At 34.8% G+C, this 16,471-nt stretch overlaps 1 long non-coding RNA gene across 26 annotated transcripts in view; it reads right to left on the bottom strand.

Moving 5' to 3' along the window:
* The window catches only part of LOC144294167 (uncharacterized), a 256,798-nt gene that overhangs the window by 44,252 nt on the left and 196,075 nt on the right, over window positions 1-16,471 (bottom strand). The window lies entirely within an intron of this gene.

Genomic DNA, 16,471 nt, shown 5'->3' with positions numbered 1-16,471 from the left:
ATCAGTGAGTCACAAATAGTCTGTGAACAGACATTCAGTGCAGCTTCATGCTTGTCATGCTCATTATCTTTTTTCTGGTTGCCAAAAACCCAGTTGTTTCAATCTACTGTTTTTATCTTCCTATAAAACTCTATGCCTCTTGTACCTATTTTCCATCTTCTCATCTCCTTGCCACTTTCTATTCTTTTTCTCTATATTTCTGCTTCATTCCCTTCTCACTCCAGGCATCTTTCTTGTTTTAGGCTAATGTCTCTCAGTTTCTTTTTTCCAGATGGTTCCACATCCTCTTGCTGGTAATTTCCATTCGTCTCAATGTATTTTTTAAATTAACCAAATCAGGCTTTACAAGCTTTACTCCCCATGTAGTTTTATTCTTTCAATGCCAGCCTTCTTCCCATATTTATAATCTTTCAATGATTTAATTGTTAAACATTTATAAATTCATATGTATCATATTTATATATATTAATCTGCAACTTTGAGCAAGGAATTATTCTAGGTACTGTACAAATACCAAGATATCTGGATCTGGGCACTAAGGAGTTTGGCAACTCTAAGAAAATCTATGTTGCAAGAATATCCTTGGTATAAATAAATGCTCTTCCCTTTTTGGGTCTATTAGTTTATGGGTGGCAAATACAGAGGAAAAACTTTTGTCTCTCTTTGGGAGCCCATCAGAAGTTTAGAAGGAAGAGAAAACAGGCTTTGATTTTTTTGCTGCAATATGTTCCTATTGCAAAGTAATGATGGAAGTGATGTGGCATTGAAGGCTGTGAGACTGAGAAAGCCGCCCCAGTGCCAGCCTTCGTGGTGCTGGTCCCTGGCACATTGCTTGTCCTGAGGCTGCTTCTGCAGACAGTGACAACAACAGCTAATATCTAGTATCTGCAGACTGCATATTAGGCCCTATTCCAAGCTTGCTACTCATGAGTAGTATCTCATTTATACAACAACTTGAAGGTCTTAAAGGTAAGGCCAATTCATTTCCCCCATTTCATAGATTAGGACAACTCAGCATCAAAGGTTAAGTCACTTTTTCAAAGTAGTGGGTTCAGATTTCAAATCCAGCTAGTCTAAGTCTGGAACTCACACTCACAAAATCAAATAATGAACATAGGGACTTCTCTGTATCCACTATCCTATCCTTTATCTTGTATCTTCTATTCTATCCTGCCACAATGTCACCTTCTCAAAAGGCTTACATTGGCTAACCCACTTAAAATTTCAGTACTCCTGACCACCAACATTTTTATTTACTTACTCTGACCCTATAGGATCCTGGGTGAATCATTTACACTCTGGGCATCTCAAGCCACGACCTTCTCATTGGAAGCTTCTTCTGGGCTAATAATAAGTTAAATGTCTTTGGCAGAGTTTTAGGTCTCCTTGGCACCTGGCTCATATATCTTTGTGATGCTTTTGGACTATAAACATAGTCTCTATCTTTCTGGGAACCATGTGAATCTGCTACTGGCACTATTTATATCTGACTGTTGAACCAGTGGTTAATCTTCATGCACAAATGATGCAATGTAAACCTCATTAAAGGATGGGAGACTTATGATAAAAACTCAGGTGTCCTATGCTCAGATATACAAACCCTGTTCTTGGCTGATCTTAATAACTTTGTAATGAAAACCTTACATTATTGATTCCTGACATGGAAACACCATCTACCCCCAAACAAGAAATCCTGACTTTGGATAAGAAGCTGCTAGAATTTTTTTAAGATTTTTTTTTTTTAATTTGAAGAAGAGAGGGGCAGAAAAAGAGGGAGAGAATCTCAGCAGACTCAATGTGGGGTTTGATTCTCTGACCCCAAGATCATGACCTGAGCCAAAATCAAGAGCTGCTCAACTGACTGAGCCGCTCAGGCACCCCAAAGATGCTAGTGCCTTTATAGTATTCCTACTATTTATGAAATTGTATAGTAAAGTGTTACACTGTGTATCAAACTCCTGGGTTTTGTAAATAAGTTTAGTGCCAAAGAATTGTGTGACCTAGGACAAGTCATTTTTCCTATGTGAGCTTCAGTCTTCTCTTTTATAAACTTAGGTAACTCAACTAGAGGATATCTCTAAGCTCTTTATGAATTCTAACATTTTTTGATTATCTGGAAGGCTCAGAGAAACTAAAACTCAGTAGTCTTGACAACTGTGTGGGGTTTTGAATATTCATGCAGCTGTGGGCAAATTATAGGTAGGATAACTAGATGTTCTTTGCTCAGGATCATCCCAGTTGGCAACATCCCTCCATAATTATAAACAATACCCCCCTTTTAAGCTTGCATGATCTTTAACTTTCACCTTATGGTAATGTGCATCTCTAATGTTTGAAAGTTAATTTCTATTGTTATTTTTTCCAGTTTTATTGAGATATAATTGATGTACAGCATTGTATAAGTTATTTTTTATACTCTTTTTTAAGATTTTATCCAAATTCTGGTTAACATACAGTGTAATATTAGTTTCATGTGTACAATATAGTGATCCTATTCATCATCCTGTGCTCATTACAAGTATACTCATTTATTTCCATCACCCATTTAACCTATCCCCCACCCAACTCCCTTCTGATAACCATCAGTGTATTCTATATAGTTAAGACTCTTTCTTAGTTTGCCTCCCTCTCTTTATTTTCTCTTTGCTTGTTTTGTTTCTTAAATTCCACACATGAGGCAAATCACATGATGTTTGTCTTCTGACAAACATTCTGATGAACTTCTTTTACTTAGTAGGATACTCTCTACCTCCATTATGTCATTGCAAATGGCAAGATTTCATTCTTTTTTTGTGACTGAGTGACCTTCCATTGTATATATATATGCCACTTCTTCCTTATTCATTCATCAGTTGATGGACACGTGGGCTGTTTCCATAATTTGGCTATTATAGATAAAGCTGCTATAAACACTGGGGTGCATGCATCCCACTGATAAGTTTAAAGTATACACCATAATGACTTGACTTACATATATTATGAAATGATTACCACAAATTATTTAGTTAACATACATCACCTCATATAATTACAAAAAAAATTCTTCTTTGTGATGAGAATGTTTGGGTTCTACTCTTTTAATATGACCATAATGGTATATTTGAAAGTTGCTAACTATAGTCATCATATTGTGGATTACATAACAAGTATTTATTTATCTTATAACTAGAAGTTTGTACTTTTTGATTACCTTCATCCAATCCCCTCTCCCCACACCACCACTCCCAAACTTTTGGTTACCACAAGTCTAATTAATCCCTTTTTTCTGAGTTTGGTTTTTGTTTTTAGACTCTACACATAAGTGAAATCATTCAGTATTTGTGTTTCTTTATTATACTTTGCATAATGTTCTCCAACCATGTCGTCACAAATGACAGAACTTCCTTCTTTTTACAACTGAACAGTATTCCAGTATGTATGTATGTATCCATTCATCTGTTGATGGACATTTAGATTGTTTTCATGTCTTAGCTATTATAAATAATGCTACAGTGAACATGTGGGTAGAGATATGCCTTGATCATTTCCTTTTAATTTATGCCCAGAAGTGGAATTGCTAGATCATATGGCAGTTCTATTTTTATATTTTTGAGAACCCTCAATACTGTTTTTCATAATGGCTATACTAATATACATTCCCACCCAGTCTGTAAGGATTCCCTTTTCTCCATATCTTCACCAGCATTTATCTCTTTTGTTTTGGGTAAAAACTATTCTATTAGGTGTGGGGCAATATCTCACTGTGGTTTTGATTTGCTTTTCCCTAATGATGAATGACATTAAGCAACTTTTCATGTACCTGTTGGCCATTTGAATATCTTCTTTGGAAAAACATCTAATCAGGTCCTTTGCCCGCTTTTTAAATTGGATTTTTTTTTTTTAGTTTGGTTTTGTTTTGCTATTGAGTTGTATGAACTCTTTATATATTTTGGATATTAACACCTTATCAGATGCATATTTTGCAATTTTTTCCTCTGATTCCAAAGGTTACCTTTTCATTTTATTGATAATTTCTTCAAATATATGTTAATTTTTTTAAAAGATCTTTATTTAGAGGGAAAGCAAGCATGCGAGCAGGGGAGAGGGACAAAGGGAGACAGAGAGAATGTCAGGCAGGCTCCATACTCACAAGGAGCCCAACTTGGGCTGCATTTCACAACCCTGAGATTATGATCTGAGCTGAAATGAAGAGTTGGACACTTAACTGACTGAGTCAACCAGGTGCTCCTGCATATTCATTTTTAGTGTATTAACAGTAAAATTATGGGTTGCATTTTCTTTTACACATTTTCTCTTAATATTATACTGCTCATATTCTTGTATTTTGAGATAGGCTTCAATTTTATCTCTACACACTGAGATCATATATGTGCCTGTTAATTTTTTTCACTTCATCCATACATAGTTCTAACTTCCTTGTGTGTATATATATATTTATGTTCTTACCTATTGTGCTTTTATTTTTCTAGAATTGATGTCCAGATATTGGATCAATGGAACAAAGTTTATCTGGATTTTTAATTTTAATGTATATGTTATTTTACTTTCCCAAAAGCCATTAAAATTCATTCTTATTAGCATCATATCAGAGCTACACTGCTTTTTGAAATTGGTTTTCTATACTAACCATGGTAAAGAGTATCACACAAACAATTGAAAAAGCAGCTGGAGGCATCTCCAGATTCAGACGGACTTGAACTCTTCTAATGAAAGTGATCACGGTAAAATGTGCCTATCAATTTCCTTGGCTCAACACCTATAAGCTCATAAGGGGGCTAAAAGGCTCTTTGTTTTCATGCCCTCTCTCTACCATGAGCCTCGAAGTATAAGCTCTGCATTACTGTTCTCACTCATATTTTCTGAGGGTTATGGCTTTAACTCAATAACCAAAAGGACTGGACAGCAAAGACAGAGAATCAAGGAACATATAAATAAAACCTATAAAAGTGAGAATTTATATGGCTTAGTTCTAAAACAGTATCCAATTTACACAAATCCTCTCCCTCCATGTGATAAATCTACAAAGCAGTCCCATTCTTTATTCATGGCTCTCAGAGAATATTAAAGAAAATGTAATTCATGATCAATCTTGGCAACATTTTCTACCTGTTTTCTCTCTGTTATCTCCTTTCCTGCTCTGGAGAAGCCCGTCTTCTTCACATTTTATCATTCCCCAAAATGTTTCACCAAATTTTCCTCTTATCCTGTCTTCCCCACTTCCAACTCCATCTGCCTCTTTTTCTTTCTCTTGATTTTTTATTTGGTATATTATGTTAACTTATTTCTCAAACCTTTCCTCTTCTCCCTACCTATAATCATTGCTTACTCTTATTTAAAGTTTAGTAAGTTGCAGTCTCGTTTCTATAAACTCTACCCTATTAACCCATTTCATTCTTCAAACAATGCTATAGGATAAATTCCATTATAATCTCTAGTTAAAGTTATGGAAAGGTTGAGTAAATTGCCCAAGTGCCCACATCTAGTCAGTGGCAGCTCCAGACCCTAAGCCAGGAAGTCTGGCATTAGGGCCCAAGCAAATAACCACTCTTTTCTGCTGCCTGTCTAGAATACTCCTCCTCTCTGAAGGTTCATCACAAAATACAGGATTCCCATGGTGATTCAGATAAGGCAGGATATTAATAAATGTTATCCTGTCACAGTCACATAAATAACTTAAGTGACTGTGTATTAGATTGTTACTTGGTTTCCAGTGGTGGACAGATACAGATATAGTTCATTCAGTTGATTTGACTATCTTCCTAGTCTTAATATTCAAAACCCACTAAATTTGATCTCCATACAGAAAGACCTAGGATTTCAAAGGTCAAATTCTATGATCCTGATACACAAAGAAAATACAATGTAGTGAGGGAGATAAAAAGGTTAATACTTTTGAAATAATTTAAGAACAATAAGATGTATATAAGCTTGCATTAATTCTCCAATTTCTCCCCCATAAAATTTATTAGGTTTTTTCTCTTCCAGCCTTATTATTTCCTTAACTACTCTTATATTTCCAACATTACTTCAGTGTGAATTATTGAGAAATTCCTATTATCCTGTTACTTATTTTTGAGTTATATTTTTAAAATGTCTCTTAGTATCTCTTTGCACAAGTGTGTATAGAAAATATACTTCAAAAGGGCAATATATGTGTGTATCAACAGTCTTCTAGATACCTTCTATTGTTTAAGAATTAACTCAAAGAGATGAGAATTCTACTTATTAATCACTAGTTTTGTGTTTTTATTCATTTTCTTCCTCAAGTAAACCAAATCAGTGTTTGAGTTTCTTTTTATTTTTAAGATTTTATTTATTTATTCACAAGAGACACACACAGAGAGAGAGAGAGAGAGAGAGAGAAGCAGAAACACAGGCAGAGGGAGAAGCAGGCTCCATGCAGGGAGCCCAACGTGGGACTTGATCCTGGGTCTCCAGGATCACACTTTGAGCTGAAGGCAGCCACTAAACCGCTAAGCCACCCGGGCTGCCCAGAGTTTGAGTTTCTTAATGATAAAATAGTTATTTAACTTGAAAGGTACCATATAAAATAAGAAATTGGTGACTGTAGATGATAGATATTAAGTATTACTATACTATAAAGAGAGTGTAAAAATCAAATTAAGAAAATTGTGGGCAACCAGCAACCTCAAAAATGTTACTACTGTGATGTGAAGCCAGGACGAGAATTTTCTGAAGCATCATAATGAAGTATTGGATATGGTATAAAACTAAGTTAAGAAGAAGAAAAGAGAATTGTTAGCAGAGTTGTATTAAAAACAGAATGAGTATAGGATAGTAGGAACAAATAAATGAAAATGGACAACAGACAAGTAGTATAAAGTAATACTGTTTCCTGTTCATCCAAAGAGCCAAATGCAGGGGCTGATTATTGCTCTGTTCCAGTGGCAATTTGAAGGAAAAGATGGCTTTGGAAGCAATACAACAACCAACAATACAAACAACCTATATAGGTTGTTACTTTGATCTTAATAATCAAGTACCATTGTAGATGGATTTATGTGGATAATATAATGAGCCGATTTTGCTTATATACTGTCCAGCCCTGCCATTGTGGAAGAGAATGATTAAGGGATTCTCCAGGTAAAAAAAAAAAAAAGTCACTATTTATACATTGTGCATTCTGAAAGCCTATGATAAGTTTGGAAGAAACAAAGTATTCATATCTGTTTTTAGCAAGCATAATGTCAGTCCCCAGGCTAAGGTTTTATAAGTTTCTGTGAACAAGTTTCACTTGTTTTAATGAATCCTTTAATTTGAGAAAAGGGAGAGATAATTGGGAACAAAATGTAACTATCTTGTTCATAAAAAAAAACTAATTTATATCTTGTTTTACAAAAAGATAGAATTTCTTCATTTTTATAATTATATATGATTATTAAAATAAAAAAAAATACCTACCTAGTAAGAACCTAGCAAAGAACAGTTGGCACAAAACAAATAAAAACCTTGGGCAGCCCCAGTGGCTCAGCAGTTTAGTGCCACCTTTAGCCCAGGGTGTCATCCAGGAGACCCGGGATCGAGTCCCACATCAGGTTCCCTGCATGGAGTCTGCTTCTCCCTCTGCCTATATGTCTCTGCCTGTGTGTGTGTGTGTGTGTGTGTGTGTGTGTGTGTGTGTGTCATGAATAAATAAATAAAATCTAAAAAAAATTAAAACATTTAATAAATGTTAGTTTTTCAATATATTATTAAATAATCACTACTCAGTTTTTCCCCTTAGTATATTTTCTACTTCCCATTATGTAGTGTATTTTATTTTTATTCTTATTTTATCTTTGTTTTTGTTATTGGCCAGTCTGCATTCTTTTGATAAGAAATCCCTGAATTTGTTATAAGTGGGATAATCAACTTTCTCACCAGATCCAGAGTAGAAGAGATCCATAAATAAATAGATAGTAAATTCCATGCCCCATCTACTGTGATTGAGGATAAGCAATGTGACTAAAAGCAAAAATAACAGGACAGTAATTAGTCTTAGACTTTCACTAGAGTAGGAAAAGGGATTCATTGAATTTGAATCTGGGAGAATGTAGGGCTAAAGCTTTTGTGGTCATCCAGGGACCACATATTTGAGATGGAAGTCAACACAAATGAAGCAAAGATGAAAATAAATAATAAATAGACAACCTAGGTGATAGTGGGTATCTGAAGCCTGTGAATTAAAGTGCATTATTAGACTGTTCAGTCATGTTAACTAATAACTTTCTTTTGTCCAGTCAATATTGACTATGTGTCCTCATTCTTGTATTCAAGGATTCTCCTCCCCACCTCGTCCTTTCATCATCATCAGAGAAATATATGAGACTTTGTCCTATCCCCAGTAGTCTGAGTCCTCTGGTGGGAGATTTCCTTTGTCCTATGCCTTTTGTCGTATCTCCTATAACCTAGTACTTTAGTGAAAGGATTTCCAAGAATATGTGAGCCAAAAATATAGAAAAATATCTCCACTACATTTTTCCAGCTGAAAAGCTCCAGGAATTCTGATACTCCCTCACAAACAGCCAATGTATTAAGTGGTCTGAATCTCAAAACTAATAGAATAGAATAGAATAGTTTGGCTTTTTGAAGTTATCCATTGGCATGCCTTCAGGAGGAAGAAAAAATTCTTTGCTCTAGAAGAAATTTGCAAATAATTTGGACATATGAATAAGTCATTCTGTTATATTATGAAGTTCATTCTTTATAATAAGGAAAGCAGACTCCAGATAGAATGTTCCAAGATATTCTGGTATTATCTTCTGATGTACTTTAAACTGACTATATATATACACACATAGATATATAAACTGAGACCATTATCAGGAATCAGCCAAATTCCCATGACTTTAGTGATGCATTTTTAGCTTATTTATCATGAAATCCTGACTTAAATGGTAAGAGTGAGTCACAGCTGATGTTGGTTGGAAAAACAGGCACAATAGACTTGGATTGAGGGTGATGGAGAATGGAATGAGTTAAAAACAGGCAAAGAAGAGGCTGAGGAGTGATAGCTGACTTAGAAGTGGTCAGAATCTGAAGGGCAAGATCCAAGGCAGGAGAGACATTTTATACACACACACACACACACACACACACACACACACGGAAACTGAGGTTTCTGGTCTACAGGAACAGACTGCTTCCTGTGGCAGCTCCTCAGTACTTTGGATAGCTCCCAAAGGCTCATAAGTACTTGAACTGCATCCAAGGCTTATTTCCCTAAGGCATTTTGCCCTACAACCCAAGTAGCTGACCCGCCATTTCCCTTCAAGCAAAGTTTTCTGATCATTCAAATGATAATAGTTTTGCTAAACTCAGTTTCTATGGTCTTGGAATAAACTTCCAAGACTTTACATTTTGGCATCAAATCAAAGAGTCAAGAATTTGTCTCTTAGTCTTCTGTATAGCATATACCAAAATTATCCCACAGCTATTATTTCAATACATGAAGATAAGGATATACAAGAATAGTCTTTGGAAGATTGTTTGAAGTATATAAATTCCAGAAGCAATTTTCATATTCACCTATAGGGGAATAAATTGTAGTATATCTATATAAAAATCATATATTGTAATGAATACAATGCATATACATAGACATACACTGATGCAAGATCATTCCCTAGGTATTTAAAAGATATCTTATTAAGATAATTTTTAAAGATGGAAGACATAAAAGACAAGTTTGTTGCAAAATAGTGTAGGCATTGTATGTTCTATGGAAAAAAATAGATTAAACATATATTCAAAAAATATTCAAAATATATACAAAAAATATTCCTAAGTTATACACACAAATAGTCTTTAGGAAGAAGGCCTATGGAACTGTTAGAATTTTTTACCATCATTATTTTTCAATAAAAAATGCTGTTTATAAGTATATTTTTAAAGTAAAGTTAAAGGAATGGTTATAGCCCTAATTATCATGCTTCTTTGTGTAGGTATGAGCTACTTCCATTAACAGATCTAGCAAGCTCCCTCCCCTAAGTATAAGCCATTGAGCAATTTAGCAGTTTCCTGTGGTATGCCATTATTTTTTAGTTTCTTTGTCTAAAACTCAAAAAATAAACTATGTTGACTCATAGACAAAAGAGCAAATATTCCGTTATTGGGAATCCAACTCTATTCAAAATCCTATTTGTGACTCTTCAACATGATTAAAGGAACACTCTCTAGCAGTTCACATGAACCTTCAGAGAAGCAATAAAGTGGGAACAAAAGTCACAGACATTTGTTCTGGAACAGTTCATTCTGTGCTTAACATGGTTAAGAACTTCCTTCCACAGAAAGCAGCTGCCAACAATTTCTCAGAATTTCATCCCACTCCAGAGTACATAATGATTTAGAATGAATTAGTGTCTCAGAAACCTAAAAGCTTCTGAAAAAGAACATCTCATATGTGGCCTTGGGGAGGAGGGGAGGATGGGACAGGAACTTAGATCATGTACCTATAACAAAGAAAAAGGACTTCATCTTTAAGCATCACTTATAATAAGAAGGGGGAGTTCATTCCTAGGAGGCCTTTTAACTACAATAAGATACACATAAGAAGTGTTCTCCAGATTTAGTTTGAAAACAAGTTGTGAGTAACTTTTTCTACAGAAAATTTAAATTTAAAAAGGAGGATTTGACTGATCTACTGTGAAAAGCAAGCAGTGGTTCCTATTTCTTGTTACACATGTGGAGAAAATGGTGATTTATGCAATAGAGAACAGAAAAGATAAATTTCCACTTACTGAACTCAAGGAACAGACATTCTAATGGAAGAAGTGAGTCAAGAAGTACAAGAAAGACTCAGATAAGAGCTACATTAAAATATTCAAACCTGCCATAGGAAAATATATGGCAATATGTTAATAGTATTTATCTCTGGTGGGATTGTGTTTTATCAATACTTAAGTACACTTCTTTATATTTTTCAGGATTCCTATCATAATTGTGTATTACTTTTAGGGAAAAATTAAATGTCTATTATTAAAGCCTCTAATAGTCCAAAATGGCAATTTAATTCTAAATAAAACAGAACTCACAGATATAATATGCACTACAAATTATGATAAACATACCTGGGATTATTATATCCCTCTGGTTTTATTATTTTTTATTATTATTTTTGTGCGTGAGTATCCCTTTGGTTTTAAACAAAAGCACATATTTAAATTAAACAGTGTAACAGGTATCACTATTTAGCTTTCAGGGTATAGGACAGCCACACTTTTCTACAAAGTTTTGCCCCCTAATGATCATTTAATTTCTCCTCTGAGTTCCCATAATATTTATTGACTTTACCATCATTTGGTATTTTATACTAGCTTTTATTATACCTATTTGTGTGTGTGTGTATTCTTTCCAACTCTACAGTATGCTCTTTGAGGATAATAACCAAATAGTATAAGTCTATGTGGCCTCTAAATGCCAGCCCAATATTTTGATTATTGTAAAATGTTAAGTAAATATTCATTGATTAATTACACAACCTAATTAATTGATAAAGTTGTATAAAGTGACCTAATAACATAAGGTTAATATGACATTAACAATGAATTTATTGACTGAGTAAAATGATTATCTCACCTCTCCTGTCCCTCTGAATATATTATTAGAGACCTGGATATGCTGCTGGAAGGCACAGTAGGGCTTATTTTCTGGCCCCAAAATACCAGATATTAAAATTCAGCATTGTAACAAGTATAGCCACTTAGCCCCAGGATCATATGAAAATCTTCTCTCTACCTTCCCAGATAGACAAACAGTAGCATTGGGTGTGTCAGAGTCGTCTGACTTTTCTTTAACTTTTTCCATAGGTATGTTAATCCACCTGTATTATTTGTGGTAGTTCTTTGAGGAAATAATGACGAAATGATCCATATCCATCTTTGCTTCTTTCCTTCTAGGTTCAAAATTAAAAGTATCCAAATGTTACCACAGACCAGGTCTTCCATCTGGGCTTTCTATCCCAACTTTTTTAGAAACCAGTTTTTTTTTTAAAGATTTTATTTATTTATTCATGAGAGACACACAGAGAGAGGCAGAAACACAGGCAGAGGAAGAAGCAGGCTCCTTGCAGGAGCCTGCTGTGGGGCTCGATCCTGGGACTCTGGGATCACGCCTTGGGCTGAAGGCAGGCACTAAATCGCTGAGCCACCTAGGGATCCCTAGAAACTAGTTCTTTGAAGTACCTCTATCTATCTATCTATCTATCTATCTATCTATCTATCTATTTATTTATTTATTTATTGAGAGGGAGAGAGAGAAAGAGATTGAGAGTATGAGCAGAGGAAGGACAGAGGGAGAAGCAGACTTCCAGCCAAGCAGGGAGTCAGATATGGGAATGATCCCAGTCATGCCCTGAGCTGAAGTTTGACACTTAACTGACTGAGCCATCTGGGCACCCTCAGTATATCTCTCTTTAATCATTCTGCCATTGTCTCCTTTTCTTTGAACTTCACACATGCTTAGATTTTCCGTTTTTTTGAAAAATAATCTGACCTTGCTAATCAGGGCCCCAACTTTCTGCATTAATTTAAACCTTTCTTTGCTTATATTTCTTAATTCCTTGCCCTCCATTTTGATACCATTTATTCTTATCTCCCTTTTATCTGCAAAGTCACTGAACACAGACATGTAGGTCTATATAATAGTACCCAGAAATATTCAGGGCACAACCGGCACAAATGCACGTGGTGGTCTTGTTGATCTCACTCTACTTGCTCTCGTTCCCCTTTTCCTCCCCATCTCACCACGTTTCAAATAATACTACGTGCAGCTTGCAGATTAATTTTCCTAAAATATCATTCAAACATTTCTCAGATAGGATGAGATCTAAATGCCTATCTAGTGTTTTTGGTTCTCACAACTGTCTTTCCCACTTCATTTCTACTCTTGCCCAGAGATTTTCCACTCTGGCCACATCCATCTTCCACGAGATTTTGCACATCATCACTTTCTCACTGAGCATGTGCCATCCTCCTGCATTGAACATCCCATCCCCATCTCTACCTATGTAATTCCTACATATTATTTCAGGTAGTTTGAACCTTGTATGTCTATAGAGCTTTAATGACTATCTGAATTCACAAGGCTTTCTCTACCCACTCTGTGATTCTGATACTACTTATTACTATTCCACATGTATATACTGACTTTTCATTGTATTTATTTGTGAATGTGTATATGCTCTCTTTCCATTTAGTTTAAACCTCTAAAGTCAGAGAGTAGATATTATAACTCTTTGTGTCTTCCAAATTGTATAGCACAACATTTCACATGCAGTGATATACTTGGTAAAGGTTCATGATATAACAAGATCTTCTATAATTGGTAGGTTTTTATAACTATGCCTACCATAGAATCCTATTTTGGCATTTTGTCATATAATAGTCTGTTTCACAGGAGAGGTTTTTTGTTTTGTGTTGCTTGTATATAAGTGTACACATACAAGCTCACCCTTCAAGTTACATAGTTACAGCAACATTCCCAAAGTAGGCATTCTGGTTATGAAGCTCTGTCTCTACTACTATTACAAGTAACAGTAATTTTTAAAAGTTAAGAAATAGGCTTCACTTAGTCATCCTTCTGGAAAATCAGTCTGCACATCAAGTTTCTGAAAACTCCCTTAGTGAAGTAGCAGGTTGGGGTTTATAAATTATGTTAATTAAAATAAAATCACCATGTTTGGGAGAATTCACTTCAGGGGTTGCTTTCTTAAGTGTTCATATTTTCCAAAGAAATCTCAATAACTGATCAAGGATTGGAGCTGAGTGGAAAAATAAAAAATGACACAATTCAAAAGAAATAACAGGAACATTTGTACTTATTTGGTGGAAAGAAAGGGAAATCCATGAACCTATATCTGTCCGCGTCTAAATTTTTCTTTTGAATGAAATTGATTTAAATACTACTATTCTAACTCAGTTAGAAAGATCATACAAACAGAATATTTTGTAAAATTCATATATAATAGCCCAAGAAATTGGCGTGAATCTCAGAACAGTACTGGACTCATAAACTGAGGGCTAAAAAAACAGAGCACGAATTGTCACCTTAATTTGACACCCAAATATCAGGAGCTTTCTTCAACAAAAAGCATGATAGAAAACCACAGAACAAAAATCCATTAAGTCAGATAAGCCTACTAAAGGCTCATAAGTTTCAGAATGAAGGTCTGTTCTCCACCCAACACAGAGCAGAGTGGAAGAGGCTTTGGCTGCAACATGGTTTTCAAGTACTTATTAAAATATATGGTTATAGGTAAAAATATGTTTTTGGCTTAACTCAATAATTTTTCAGCAGAGTTTAAATTATCCTGTACTGAGTAACTATATTTTGGAGTACTATAAAATGGTTTAGTGGAAAGATGGCAAGTTTTTTTTAGTTAAACACGTTGGGTAGCTCTGCTACCAATCAGATATGTGACCTTAAGCAAGTTACTTAATCTTTGAGTCTCACTTATCTTTTCTATAAAACTGAAGACAACACACTCTTAGCACATGGAGGCCTAGAAAAAAAATATTAGTTTTTTTCTTTGCCCTCTTCTTTGTCTTTTTTCCTCCCTGGCATCCTTTCTTCTATGTCCCAAAGGCACAGCATAATATTGAAATGCTTTATATTACCAAAGAAAAAATTAGCTAACTTTGTATATTTTATATTCTTGTTAGAAATTAATTTGAAGAGGTTCTAGCTATGTTGACAGTATCAGTGAAATGTATCAGTTAAAAAGGGATATTTATCTAATTAGATCACTTTCTTTTCTATTCAACATGGACAAATACATATTTACATTAATATGAAAACATTTCAGGGAAGAAACTTGAAACTAGGTAATAACATGGGCAAAGAGAAAAACACAATGCAATCAGAAAAGATGGCATGGAGATGAAAAAAGTTAATTTTGAGTACAATTAATAGTCTTAACAGTTTGAAAATTTTTTATTTAGTCAGCAAATGAGTTTCTGAATACCCACTGTGTATCAGCCTTTATGCCTGAGTGCTCAGGATAAAAAGATGAATAAGACCTGGGCCATTTACCTCAATCTTACAGATTAATAAAGAATTGACATCTAACTTAAAAAATTCCCTTTTAATGTTCAAGTGCAACAACATAATGATTTGCAAGTTATCACAGAATGAGCATGGTGATGCTGCACAGAAGGTTGCTAAGTACTGTTTACAACTATCCTTTAAAGCTGGAAAGGAGGAAATGCATCATCCCCATTTCAGAAATGAGGACAACCAGAGTTCAATGACTTGCATAAAGCTTTTACCAGGGCTCAAAATCAAGTGTAACAACTCCTAAACCACTGCTTTTTCCAGAATGATCAAGTACTCAATCCAGTCTACCTGCACCATAGTCTTTCCATTTATACCTAGGGCTTTAAAATAATTTTCCATCCAACAATGTCAAAGGGCAGCAATACCATATTATTCTTGAACTCCGTAATAAGAGAAATGATAGAATTATCATGTATAATGCCAACAAAACATTATAAATAAGTTCATCATCATCATGGAATGAATGTTTGCCTTATTTCAATTTTATGCAGAAGTTCTGCCAGAGAAATAGGATTATAGAATATCTAACTGCTGTATTCTTTAGTTATGGAGTCTTGGTGAAGACATGATGGCTAGGTAGAGTAAGTGGTCCAGAGATCCCCTTGCATCAAAATAACAATTTAAAATACCTATGGTTTTGAATGTATTGAATTGAATGTTATTCCTGACCTGCCTGTACTGAGTTTTTTCTTAATACAGAATTCCTGTTATTGTCCTTCAACCAACAACTGAGTTTGAACATTAGTTATCCAAGTACAGCAATATCCCAGTGGACTTTCACAAGCACTCACTTTAAAAGTAAAATTCAATGTTAGCTTTTACCAAACTAAAGACCTCTTTTCCTACCTTGGAAATACTGTTTGGTGAAACAGTAAATTTAAAAACCTAATATGCTATATGGTTTTTCCAAATTTAATAGAGTTTCTTCATTCCCCATGGATTTTTCTTTCTATTGTATGAATATCATTTCTATTCTCTTTTGATTTGAATTACTCTTATAAGAAAGCACAGGGAACAAAAGTAAAATAAGAATGTGATGTGTTTATGACATTTTTTAGGTTATCCTAACATGCCTATACATGAAACGGAATTTTTGTTTTCTTTCTAAATGTAAGCTATGATTTTAAAGTTGAATTTCTGAGCCATAGAAGTTTTTTAAGGTTTTATTTATTTTTGAGAGAGAGAGAGAGAGAGCAAGTGGAGGGAGGCAGAGAAGCAAGCCGACTCTATGCTGAGCACAGAGCCTGTCATGGGGCTCGATGCCACAACCCTGAGATTCGTGACTCAATCCCAGGACCCTGAGATCATGACCTGAGCTGAAATCAAGAGTCGGATGTTTAACCAACTTAGCTACCCAGGCATCCCTGAGCCATAGAAGTTTTGCGAAAGATATGGATGTTTGGGTAGTATCTCTAAC

Source organism: Canis aureus, chromosome 2 (assembly GCF_053574225.1).
Source record: "Canis aureus isolate CA01 chromosome 2, VMU_Caureus_v.1.0, whole genome shotgun sequence".
NCBI lineage: Eukaryota > Metazoa > Chordata > Mammalia > Carnivora > Canidae > Canis > Canis aureus.
The sequence above is the reverse complement of the archived record's forward strand: the minus strand, read 5'-3'. Positions and strand labels throughout refer to the sequence as shown.